Here is a 12079-nt window from a genome sequence, read left to right on the forward strand (position 1 = left end):
TGGGGGGTCTATACCTAGGAGTGGAATCACTCAATCATATGGTGATTGTATGTTTAACTTTTTGAGGAACCATCAAACTGTTTTTCATAGCAGCTGCACTATTTTACATTCCCACCAGCGATGTATGAGAGTTCCAGTTTCTCCACATCCTTGCCAACACTTGTTATTTTTTTCTTTGCTGTTTTTGTTTGTTTGATTGTTTGTTTTCAGATGAGGTCTTGCTATGTTGCCCAGGCCAGCCTGGAACTCCTCGGCTCAACAGATCCTCCCATCTCAGCCTCCTGAGTAGCTGGGACTACAGACATGCACCACCTGTATTCAACTTGTTATTTTCTGTTTCACTGTTGTTATTTTAGTGATCCTAGTAGGTGTGAAATTGTATCTCTTGTGGTTTTGATTGCATTTCCCTAATGACTAATGATGTAGAGTTAATGAATGAATGAATGAATGAATGCACAAAGGGACCTACTATTTTAATAAATCTTATGCTCAAAAGGGGATAAATCACTCTTCTAGTTTATATTATTATTATAATATATAAGAACATTAATATTTGTTTTTATAATGATAATAAATCATAGTAGCATTTGTATATAATGGTTTTGATTATACAAATACTCTTGTAATATGCAATATTGTTTATCCATACATTGCCATGACTATAGACTGTCTCTTTCAACAATATTCTAACTAATGTGTAGTGGTTTTGCCTTTATTTCTTGCCACATCCCAGGCTATACTCCCCCTTGGAAAATGAGCTGTGTCACAAAATGAATTAGAGCCTTGTCAGCAAGGGGTTTCTGTTGAACAGACACAGGCAGCTTGTGCCTTCAGTATTCTCTGTATAAATTGGACTGCTTTTCCAATTCATTAGCCCTAAAAGCAAACCCTGAGAAAAGTGTGAATTCCTTTGGTCATAAAATATCATACACATAGGCCGGGCACAGTGGCTCACGCCTGTAATCCCAGCACTTTGAAAGGCCTAGGCAGATGGATCACCTGAGGTCAGGAGTTCGAGACTAGCCTGACCATCATGGAGAATCCCCATCTCTACTAAAAATACAAAAAAAAATTTAGCTGGGCATGATGGCACATACCTGTAATCCAAGCTACTCGGGAGGCTGAGGCAGGAGAATCGCTTGAACCCAGGAGGCAGAGGTTGCGTTGAGCCCAGATCCCACCGCTGCACTCCAGCATGGGCAACAACAGCGAAACTCCATCTCAAAAAAGAAATGCATCATACACATAAACTGCCTGGGCATGGTGCCTCACACCTGTAATCCCAGCACTTTGGGAGGCTGAGGCAGGTGGTTCACTTGAGGTTGGGAGTTTGAGACCAGCGTGGCCAACATAGTGAAACCTTGTCTCTACTGAAAAAAAAAAAAAAAAAATAGCCAGGTGTCATGGTGCATGACTGTAATCCCAGCTATTTGGGAGGCTGAGGCAGGAGAATTGCTTGAACCCAGGAGGCGGAGGTTGCAGTGGGCTGAGATTGCGTCACCACACTCCAGCCTGGGCAGCAGAGTGAGACTCCATCTCAGGAAAAAAAACAAATCATACACATAAACCATAGTGTAACAGAATATATTTTTAATTATTAATAATATGAATTGTGATGACATACTGTATGTGTAAAGCATCCCCTAGCAAGTACCTGTGGTACTATTTGTTTAACCACCACATCATAAACTCTCAACAAAGTAATATTTAAAAACTATCTGGCCGGGCGCGGTGGCTCAAGCCTGTAATCCCAGCACTTTGGGAGGCCGAGACGGGCGGATCACGAGGTCAGGAGATCAAGACCATCCTGGCTAACACGGTGAAACCCCATCTCTACTAAAAAATACAAAAAAAACTAGCCGGGCGAGGTGGCGGGTGCCTGTAGTCCCAGCTACTCGGGAGGCTGAGGCAGGAGAATGGCGTAAACCCGGGAGGCGGAGCTTGCAGTGAGCTGAGATCCGGCCACTGCACTCCAGCCTGGGCGACAGAGCCAGACTCCCTCTCAAAAAAAAAAAAAAAAAAAAAAAAAAAACTATCTAAACCACACGCATGAAAGCTTAAAATTTCCGCCTCCAAAATAAAAGAAGTGAAAGTAGACTGTCATTTGAACCTCAAAAGGCCATTTACAGCCTCAATGTTCTTCCGTTTGTTCATAAGGGGAGGAGGTCTAGGGAAGATATTACTCTATGTGGAGGTGGTGAGGAGAGTAATATCTTTCCCTAGATCTAGAGAAACCCTAGGATTTTTATACTAATCATGGCTGGGGCCAGAGGACATGCAAAATTAGACATTAACCCAGTCATTCTTCTACTCAGAAATTATGTCCTCTCTTCCAGGTCCAAGATGAATACACATAAACCTATATATGATTAGAATGCTTGCATCATGTCAAGCAAATTGTTTCTTTCTTACACTTTTATTCTCAAAACTATTATTTTTCCCCCATATTAACTAATAGTTGACACATTGGGACACCTAGCACATAGCAGATCTCAATACTTATTTGTTGAATGAGTAAATGAGTGGTTCAGGCAAATAATGTTATCCTGATCCTCTCTTAACTTAATCAGTGAAAACTGTATGCAATTTAAAGTATTTGTTTTCCTACCACAACCTAGGCATGTTCAAATATATATATGTGTATATACATGCACACGCACACACACACACATATATATGTATTTTTTTTTTTTTTTTTTTTTTTGAGACAGAGTTTCGCTCTTATTGCCCAGGCTGGAGTGCAATGGCGCGACCTCGGCTCACTGCAACCTCCGCCTCCTGGGTAGCTGGGATTACAGGCGCCCGCCACCGCTCCCGGCTAATTTTTTGTATTTTTAGTAGAGACGGGGTTTCACCATATTGGCCATGTTGGTCTCGAACTCCTGACCTCAGGTGATCCACCCACCTCCGCCTCCCAAAGTGCTGGGATTACCGGCGTGAGCCACCGCGCCTGGTCGGCCAGTTCAAATGTATTAACCCCAGCATATAATCAGTTTGGAGAATAGAAAGTCAAAGAAAGGCAAATCAATTTGCCAATTATTCTGAATGTGTGACATTAGCCTAAATCTACAGAGTCCCCAAACAAAGGAGGCACTCTTCAAAGTTAGCTAATTAAAAAGAAGTATTTAAAATATTTTCAAAATGAATACATTAAATACAACAGAAAGCTTTTACCACATTGGTGTGAAGAGATAGAATCAATAGTTGGATAAAATGCGTTAAATATCAGGATATTAATGTATGGAGTTTTGGGTTGGGGACATGATTTATTACACGTCAGATCAGAATCAATGTAATAAATAGTCGTGCTGTAATGGAGTTCTATTAAGATCTAAGATGTCAAAACATTTCGGCAGAACTGTCATATGGAAATCAAAGCATACTCAAATGGGAGAAAATAGACCCCGCAAGTTTATTTATAGGCCTAGCAGTGTAACACTGGATAAGTAACTTCAACTGTTCACTCTTAGGATTTATTCTGATATTTAAAAGCCTGTCACAAGAAATGTGTTTCTGGATCGATTAAATAGTGTGTATCAACCATATTAAAGGCTCTTCCTACACGCAGGGTGTTGTCCAGAAGAAAACGTGTTTTCTGTCAAACCGTAATTCCGGTTAATCCACTGCTCCTTTATTAAATGTAATGGAATCAGGGACACCCCACGGGGTATGTCCTGAAATGCACATAACAACCCGTGGCAAAGAAAACCCTGCCAGCAGCAGATGACTCTGCTGCAGTGAGCTGCGAAGAACAGGCAGTGTAAGGGTGGGGAAACTACGGGTGCGGTGGGAGGACGCAGACCAGGGAGGAACCAGATAACCGAGCTCGCGCTGGGTGATTTGTCCGCCTGGCCCTCTGGTGGCCCCGCCTCTTCACCGTGCCCCGCCGGCGGCCCCGCCTCCCTCCCCTCCCACTTGCTGGCGGCCCCACCTCTTCCATACCCCGCCTGTGGCCCCGCCTCCCACCCGTCCACTTGCTGGTGACCCCGCCTCTCCCACACGCCGCCGGCAGCCCAGCTTCTCCCCCACGCTTCCGCTGGCAGCCCAGTACCTTGCCCTGGGACCCCAGCCTGTCGTGTTTGGAGACCGGGGCTCCTCTTCTATTTCTCTTGATCTGGGGTCTGGCTGGCGATAGTGTCGGCGGTGCGCCCCTTTCTCTTGGTCGTCTATGACCTCCACGTCGTCTTTTCTTCAGCTGCGTTTGGCTCCCTCCTCGGGTGTTCTCTCACGGCCCAGCAATTAGGGAATGTGCAGCTCAGGTTCAGCCTCAGCCTTGTCTGGTACCCCTTCCCTGGTGAAAGCTGAGAACTGAAGGACCAGACTCAACCTGCCCACAAGCCTTCTTTCCTTACCAGGGCAGAAAGCCTTTTCGTATGACTCCATGCTCTTTAACGTCTCCAAAGGACTAATTTACAAACTTTTGAGCTCCATGGCATGGAGTTTTTTGTAGACAGAGACTTCCCATTTGAGATGAGGTTATTACCTACTTTGTTCAGTGCCACAAAATTAACTTTCATATAGGTTACTTTTTTTTTTTTTTTTTTTTTTGAGACAGTCTTGCTCTGTTGCCCAGACTGGAGTGCAGTTACACGTCTCGGCTTACTGCAACCTCCTCTTCCCGGGTTTAAGCGATTCTCCTGCCTTAGCCTCCTGAATAACTGGGACTACAGGCGAGCGCCACCACGCCAGGCTAATTTTTGTGTTTTTAGTAGAGATGGGTTTTTGCCATGTTGGCCAGGCTGGGCTCGAACTCCTGCCCTCAAGTGACCCGCCTGTCGGCGCCTCACGAAGTGCTGGGATTACAGGTGTGAGCCACTGCGCGCAGCTGTATAGAGGTTACATTTTGAACAAGCAAAGCCCCATACAGCCGGACACGGCCTTGTCCTTTCCACTGTTAAAAAGCAAACGGCTGGCCGAGCGCGGTGGCTCACGCCTGTAATCCCAGCACTTTGGGAGGCTGAGGCTGGGGGATCACGAAGTCAGGAGATCGAGAACATCCTGCTAACACGGTGAAACCCCGTCTCTACTAAAAATACAAAAAAAATTAACCAGGCGTGGTGGCGGGCGCCTGTAGTCCCAGCTACTCGGGAGGCTGAGGCAGGAGAATGGCGTGAACCCGGGAGGTGAACCTTGCAGCGAGCTGACATCGTGTCACTGCACTCCAGCTTGGGCGACGGAGCGAGACTATGTCTCAAGAAAAAGCAAACGACTGATTCGAGGTTGTGCATAGCTGACTTAGCACTGGATATTATGCCAATCACTAATTCATAAAACAATACAGGTGAAAATATAGAATGGTAAAGTGGTGATTAGTGTGACTGATAGTGGTTCAATTTAAATAGTCACAAATTATGATGCATCAAGTCAAAAGATTATAGGGCCACCTGGCCGGGAGCGGTGGCTCACACCTGTAATCCCAGCACTTTGGGAGGCCGAGGCGGGCGGATCACCTGAGACCAGGAGTTCCAGACCAGGTTGGCCAACATGGTGAAACCCCCGTCTCTACTAAAAATACAAAAATTAGCTGGGTGTGGTGACGCCTGCTTGTAGTCTCAGCTACCCAGTAGGCTGAGGCAGGAGAATCGTTTGAACCGGGAAGGTGGTGGTTGCAGTGAGCTGAGGTCGCGCTACTGCACTCCAGCCTGGGAGACACAGCGAGACTCTGTCTCAAATAATAATAATAATAATAACGATAAAAGATTATACTGCCACCAAAAGCATAGTGACATGTGGGAAAGAAAAGCGAAACACAGATGTTTTATTTACAACATAATTATAAAAATAGGTATGCATGGCCGGGCGTGGTGGCTCACGCCTATAAGCCCAGCACTTTGGGAGGCCGAGGCGGGTGGATCACCTGAGATCAGGAATTGGAGACCAGCCTGGCTAACACGGTGAAACTAAACTACTAAACTAAGACACTAATAAACTACTAAAAATACAAAAACTTAGCCGACTGTGGTGGCACGTGCCTGCAATCCCAGCTACTTGGGAGGCTGAGGCAGGAGAATCACTTGAACCTGGGAGGCGGAGGTTGCCTTCAGCCGAGATCACACCATTGCACTCCAGTTTGGGCAACTCGAGCAAAACTCCATCTCATAAAATAAATAAATAAATAAATAAACAATAAAAATAACAATAGGTATGCATATAAATACAGATTGTAGAAGAATACAGAACTCAAACTAGAAAATCAGACTCTTCTTAGAGGATACTGAGGATGGTTCATCCCATTGGGGTGCCCTGTAGATACCTGGAGCTCTTTTGGTTCCTGCTCTTTGAGTTCTGCTTATCCAGGATTTTCTTCTGTGAACCTCCCTCTATTAGAGTACAGAGTATGCTGTAATAATAAAAAGACCCCAAAATATAGTGATTTGAGATGGAAACTTATTTCTCATCTAACAGTCCAGAGGTAGGAGTGGTGGAGGCTATAGAGTGGATCAGCTTCATTAATTCTTCCATGGACTCTGCTTTCTGTCTGTTTTGGTTTTATTTTGGTTTGGTTTCGTTGGTTTTTGTTTTGTTTTTTGTTTTGTTTTGTTTTCCAATCCTGCCCCTTCTTTCCTCTTGACCCTTGGTATTTTTCCTAATTTGCATGGTTAAAGGTAGGGCACTGCAGTGGATCTGCACTGGCGCCACCTAGCGCTGGAGAAGGGCAAAAGAGCGAAAGTAGAGGGCAACCGATTTCTTTTTAAGCAAGCGATGCAGAGTGCACATACAACTTTCATTCATATTCCATTGGTGAGAACTTGACCACACTTGGTTGTAAGGAAATCCGGGCAATATGGTCTCTAGCTGGCATTTCACGTGCCCAAGTAGCAATGTATTAGCGTTGTAAAAGGGGAGAACCGACTTTGGGGGACAACTTACATTTCATTATCAGCCCATTTTCTTCTGACCAACTTGCTTGAGATAACTTACTTTCTTCTGAAATTTCCTAAAGAGAGGTTCGTTTACTTCAGTTTACAGACAGTCCTCGTTTGCAATCAATGTACCTTAACCGATGCCTCATTCTTCAGGCTCTAATTTAAATGATACCTCCTAAAAGAGGCTTACCTGACTACATTCTCGAAACCTGGTGCCCCACCTGCTTCCTACCACCATTGTTTATATCTCAGTACTGTGCTTCCTTCACCAGCACTTATCACAGTTTGAAATTATAATTTTTTTGCTAAATTTTTGTCTGTCTCTTCCACCGTGTCTCTTTTCTTCACCAGCACATCTCTATCACCTAGTACAGTGCCTGTCATTGGATAAGTAAAAAGTAAATATTTGGTATTAAATGAATGAAACAGTAGTCAAGGATGACTCTGAGAGTTCTGAAGTAAGCAACTAAACATACTGATGGGCCAGGCACGGTGGCTCACGCCTGTAATCCCAGCACTTTGGGAGGCTGAGGCAGATGGATCACGAGGTCAGAAGTTCAAGACCAGCCTGGCCAACATGGCGAAACCCCATCTTTACTGAAAATACAAAAATTAGCTGGGCGCGATGGTGGGCACCTGTAATCCCAGCTGCTGAGGAGGCTGAGGCAGGGGAATCGCTTGAACCCAGGAGGCGGAGGTTGCAGTGAGCCAAGATCGCACCACTGCACTCCAGCCTGGGCAACAGAGCAAGACTCTGTCTCAATAAATAAATAAATAAACAAACAAACATTGATAAAAAGGAAAATTGAACAAGTTTGGAGGAAGAAGAGAAGATCAGTTTTGTTTGCAAATACTGAAGTTTTGAATGATTTCGTGACATCCAGAAGGCAACTAAAAATGTGAATCTGAAGCTCTGGAAACAGCATCAGATTGGAACTATAGATTTGAAAGCCTTGAGAATTGATTAGATCCCTCATGAAGAACATAGAGAACAGAGAACATTTATGAGGGAACTGTAGGGAACAAAAACATTTGCTGGGTGGGCAGAAGAGACAGCCTGGGAGGAAATATCAGGGGCTGTGAACAAGAACCAGGTAGAAGAAATGTTCAGGGAGGAAATAGCAGTCACAAGTGACAGAGATTGGTGGTAAATTATGTCAGCCAAGTCAGAAAGGGTTCCTTAGACCTGCCAGTTAGGAGGCTTGGGTATTGCAGCCTTAGCTAGAATAGTTTCAGTGGATTGGTGGGCTATGGACTGACGACAGAAGGTTAAGAAGCGAATGTAGTTATTGTTGAACATGGTTTGAAGAAGTGCAGACATGAAAACAGATTTCATTTAGAAAGACAGGCAAGGTCAAAGGCGTTATTTTAAAGAAGAAACGCGGCTTGGAATCTGTATTAAGTGAAAGAGAGAGATAGGATGGGTGAAAATGATTGATGGAAGAATTTTGACCTATTGGGTTTGAGGTAGGAGGGGAAAACAGAAGGGTGCTCTTCTCTGAAGCTGTAAAGATAAATTTAGAGCGGGGAGAGTAGCAAGGAATTGAAAAATTTTTGTCTGATGGCCTTCAATTTATCCATGAAGGAGGGAGCAAAGTTATCTGCTACAAGGACGGAGGTGGAGGGGAAAGTCTAGACTGGTTTTTAGGAGACAAGGGGTAGGGGGTGAGGGAAAGACTATAGATAGAGGACTAATAGAAGGTCTGCTTTTGCAGATCTACTATAGTCGAAAATTTTTTCTTTCCTCCTCTCTATCCCTTCCTAAGTTTGTCTCAAAAAAGACTTCGGGCTGCCAAATCCAAATTTTTCCACCAATATACCCGATACTAGTTTTTTCTCCAAAAACAACGGGCAACTAACATGCAGGGCAGAGAAAACAAAAGTTGCCCCAGGCTTCCTTCATTCAAATAGTGAAGACTGAGCTGGCCTCGGCACCATGCAGACTCCCAACCTCTGCTACTGTGGGTTATTCTCCTTATAATGCAGTCACCTCCTAAATGCTTGCTGAAAATAATGGAAGATTTCGAGCCAAATGGTTGCCCCTTAAGTAACGTCCCCCAAAAGATGAAGCATATATTTAAGGCCTGCTGAAGCAAGCAACGCTGAGGGACCAGGTTATTGCGTTTTTCTTTCTGTCGCTGCGTGTCCGGACGCCACACTATGAGCATTAAGCGCATACTGACCAATTTCTTTTAAGCAGGAACGCGGTATTCGGATCAAAACACCGTGAGCCGTGGCAGCAACTGCGCCTGTAGCTTCCGGGGTCCCAACCCTGTAAGGCTTAACGGCTCGCCAGCTCAGATGACGCCACACTATCGTAGCCTCCAGACCGCCCAGTGTGGGTGTGTCCAAGCTACGTCGCCGGGCTTGGGCCCCCTTCAACCCCTCCCCCGATGACGTCACCGCAGTGCAGCTTCTAGTAGCTTTTCGCAGCGTTTCCAACCGCCGGGCGCGGTGGCGCGTGCCTGTAGTCCCAGCTACTAGGGAGGCTGAGGTGGGAGGATCGCTTGAGCCCAGGAGTTCTGGGCTGTAGTGCGCTATGCCGATCGGGTGTCCGCACTAAGTTCGGCATCAATATGGTGACCTCCCGGGAGCGGGGGACCACCAGGTTGCCTAAGGAGGGGTGAACCGGCCCAGGTCGGAAACGGAGCAGGTCAAAACTCCCGTGCTGATCAGTAGTGGGATCGCGCCTGTGAATAGCCACTGCACTCCAGCCTGGGCAACATAGCGAGACCCTGTCTCTTTTGCCCTCCTCGCTCACTAAGGGTACCTTTGTAAGTGGATAGTGTCAAGAAGTTTGCTTCCATACGTATTAAAAAGCATACTAATGAGCGCATTTAAAGACGAACCCAGTCTTCCTCTAAAGACAAAAATATACGGAGAGATATTACTGAGGTTTATAGTCGGATTTCTCTCTCCACGCTTCTATTTATCCACTATTTTACGTTTCCTTTAGCGTTAAAACCCACCAGTTGACGGGATGCTCGGGGACTTGCAACCACCTCATCGCTGCCCCCTACCGGCGCGTCTTCAAAACGTCTCTGCGAAAGGCTGTTATTACTCTCGGAGCCAACAGGGGCTGCTCGTTTACCCACAGCCAGTCGGAAAAAATGGCCGCCGGACCACAGAGAGCAAAAAGTACGTTCTCTTTAAGAATTTCCAAGATATTCCCACGGCGGTCCAGGATGCTGCTTGCAGTTACCAACACTATTCCCCTGCACTGAGCTGACCTGAGCTTCCCTCCCTACCTCCTGTCACGGATGTCACCTTCTTTCACCTCTGTCCTGTCAAGGTTTTTGCTTTAGAATGCTATCGACCAAAGACGGGCTGATCTAGTCTTTCACACAAATCTTTCGTTCTACTTTCCTACAAGCAGGGCTAACTTTCCGACGAGGAACCCCACTACTGCCTCCTTATAAGGGAAAAACTCGTCTCAAAGGAACCCATAACATCCTGTGATGACAGAGGTGAGGGGCCAGCGTGGCAGAATGCATCACCTTGTCTCCCTGCTCGCTTCGCTCTCCGTCGGATTGCCAAAAGGTAACGGCACCTAGACTCCGAAAAGTAATTGAAGCAAAGGGAGTTTAAAGAACGCGCCCGACGGCCTGGGTCTTGAACCCAGTGTTAAAGAGAGCAAAAACCTCTGCATCCTCCACTGAGCTGTGTTGAGCATGTCTCATAATCATGCTTCATTTTTAAAAAAGAAGTAAATGAATACACTATGAAAGAAGACAGCCTTTAAATTTTTCAAAAGTTCTTGGTGGTCTGTGATTAGAAATTTCATCTATATGAAATAACAGTTTTGGAGGACTTACTGTTAAATTCAGGCGTTTTAGGGCCAGTGGAAATTGGTTAAGCATTCACATCACTCTTAACATTAATCTGATAATCTATTGGGAGTTTAAAGACTCTAAGTACTAAACACAGATTTTCCTCACTATCTATAAAATGAAAGAGGAAAGAAACATTGTACTCAATTGTGTATAAAGCTAATTGTATTCCTTTTTTAAAATTTTTATTTATATATTTATTTTGAGGTAGTTCACTGCATTTTGAACAAGGACAACTGTCAGAGAAGATCCTGTTTGAATCGAGCAGATATCTCCCCCATGGCTGCTTCTGGGTCTGCCCTCTGCAACCACGTGGAATAAGTCTTATTCCAGTTCTAGAGGACAACTTTTCAAGAATTAAAAAAATCACCTCCAAATGAATGCATTTTTACTAAATGAAAATAGCTAGAGATGCTATTTAAAAAAAAAAAAAAACAACTTTACCTTCTCACCAACCTTAAAATAAGAAGCAAAATAATTTTGGCATATATATATATATATATATATATATTTTTTTTTTTTTTTTTTTTTTTTTTTTTTTGAGACAGAGTCTTGCTCTGTCGCCCAGACTGGAGTTCTGTGGAGCCATCTCCGCTCACTGCAACCTCTGCCTCCTGAGTTTAAGCGATTCTCCTGCCTCAAGCCTCCCGAGTGGCTGGGATTACAGGCACACACTACCACACCCGGCTAATTTTTGTATCTCTTTTGTTTTTCACTAAATGGATCCTTGAATTGGACCCAGAATGACTTAGCTATGGATGTAAGAACTGCTTTTGAGTAGCTGCCTCTATTAGTCCTGGGGTTCCTACTTCCTGAGTTTCTTCTATGACCTCTGGGATAACTCAGCTTTGTGGAACTGAGGTGTGATAGGCAGCATAATGACCCCCTCCCCAATGATATCTATGTGCTACCTAACCAAGGAATGTGGACAGCCCCCCTGAAGCTGGAAAAGGCAAGGGAAGGGATTCTCTTCAAGAGCTTCCAGAAGGAATGCAGCCCTACTCACCCATTTGGTACTTCTGATCTCCAGAACTCTTAAATAATAAATTTGGCTGGGTGCAGTGGCTCACACCTGTAATTCCCAGCACTTTGAGAGGCCAAGGCAGGTGGATTGCTTGAGCTCAGGAGTTGGAGAGCAGCCTGCACAACATGGTGAAATCCTGTCTCTACAAAAAATATGCAAACCATGTGTGAAAGTGTGTGCCTGTAGTCTCATCTACCAGGGAGGCTGAGGTGGGAGGATTGCCTGAGCGCAGGAGATTGAGACTGCAGTGAGTCATTAGTGTCCCACTGCATTCCAGCCAGGAGGACAGAGTGAGACCCCATCTCAAAAATAATAGTAATACATTTATGTTGTTTAAGCCTCTAAATTTGTGGTAATTT

The 12079-nt window shown here is 44.9% G+C and overlaps 2 long non-coding RNA genes across 2 annotated transcripts; one reads left to right on the plus strand and one right to left on the minus strand.

The window, feature by feature from the left end:
• Positions 1-4041: 4041 nt before the first annotated feature.
• LOC126958552 (uncharacterized) lies at positions 4042-9188 on the minus strand. The gene is made up of 3 exons (XR_007727218.1): positions 9050-9188; positions 6871-6937; positions 4042-6340 (listed from the first exon to the last, which is right to left on the minus strand). It is a non-coding gene; the product is annotated as an uncharacterized LOC126958552 (long non-coding RNA).
• A 66-nt stretch (positions 9189-9254) lies between these two features.
• Positions 9255-11150, plus strand: LOC126958557 (uncharacterized). The gene is made up of 3 exons (XR_007727222.1): positions 9255-9640; positions 9823-10406; positions 10904-11150. It is a non-coding gene; the product is annotated as an uncharacterized LOC126958557 (long non-coding RNA).
• The last annotated feature ends 929 nt before the right edge of the window (positions 11151-12079 follow it).

This window comes from Macaca thibetana, chromosome 7 (genome assembly GCF_024542745.1).
Source record: "Macaca thibetana thibetana isolate TM-01 chromosome 7, ASM2454274v1, whole genome shotgun sequence".
NCBI lineage: Eukaryota > Metazoa > Chordata > Mammalia > Primates > Cercopithecidae > Macaca > Macaca thibetana.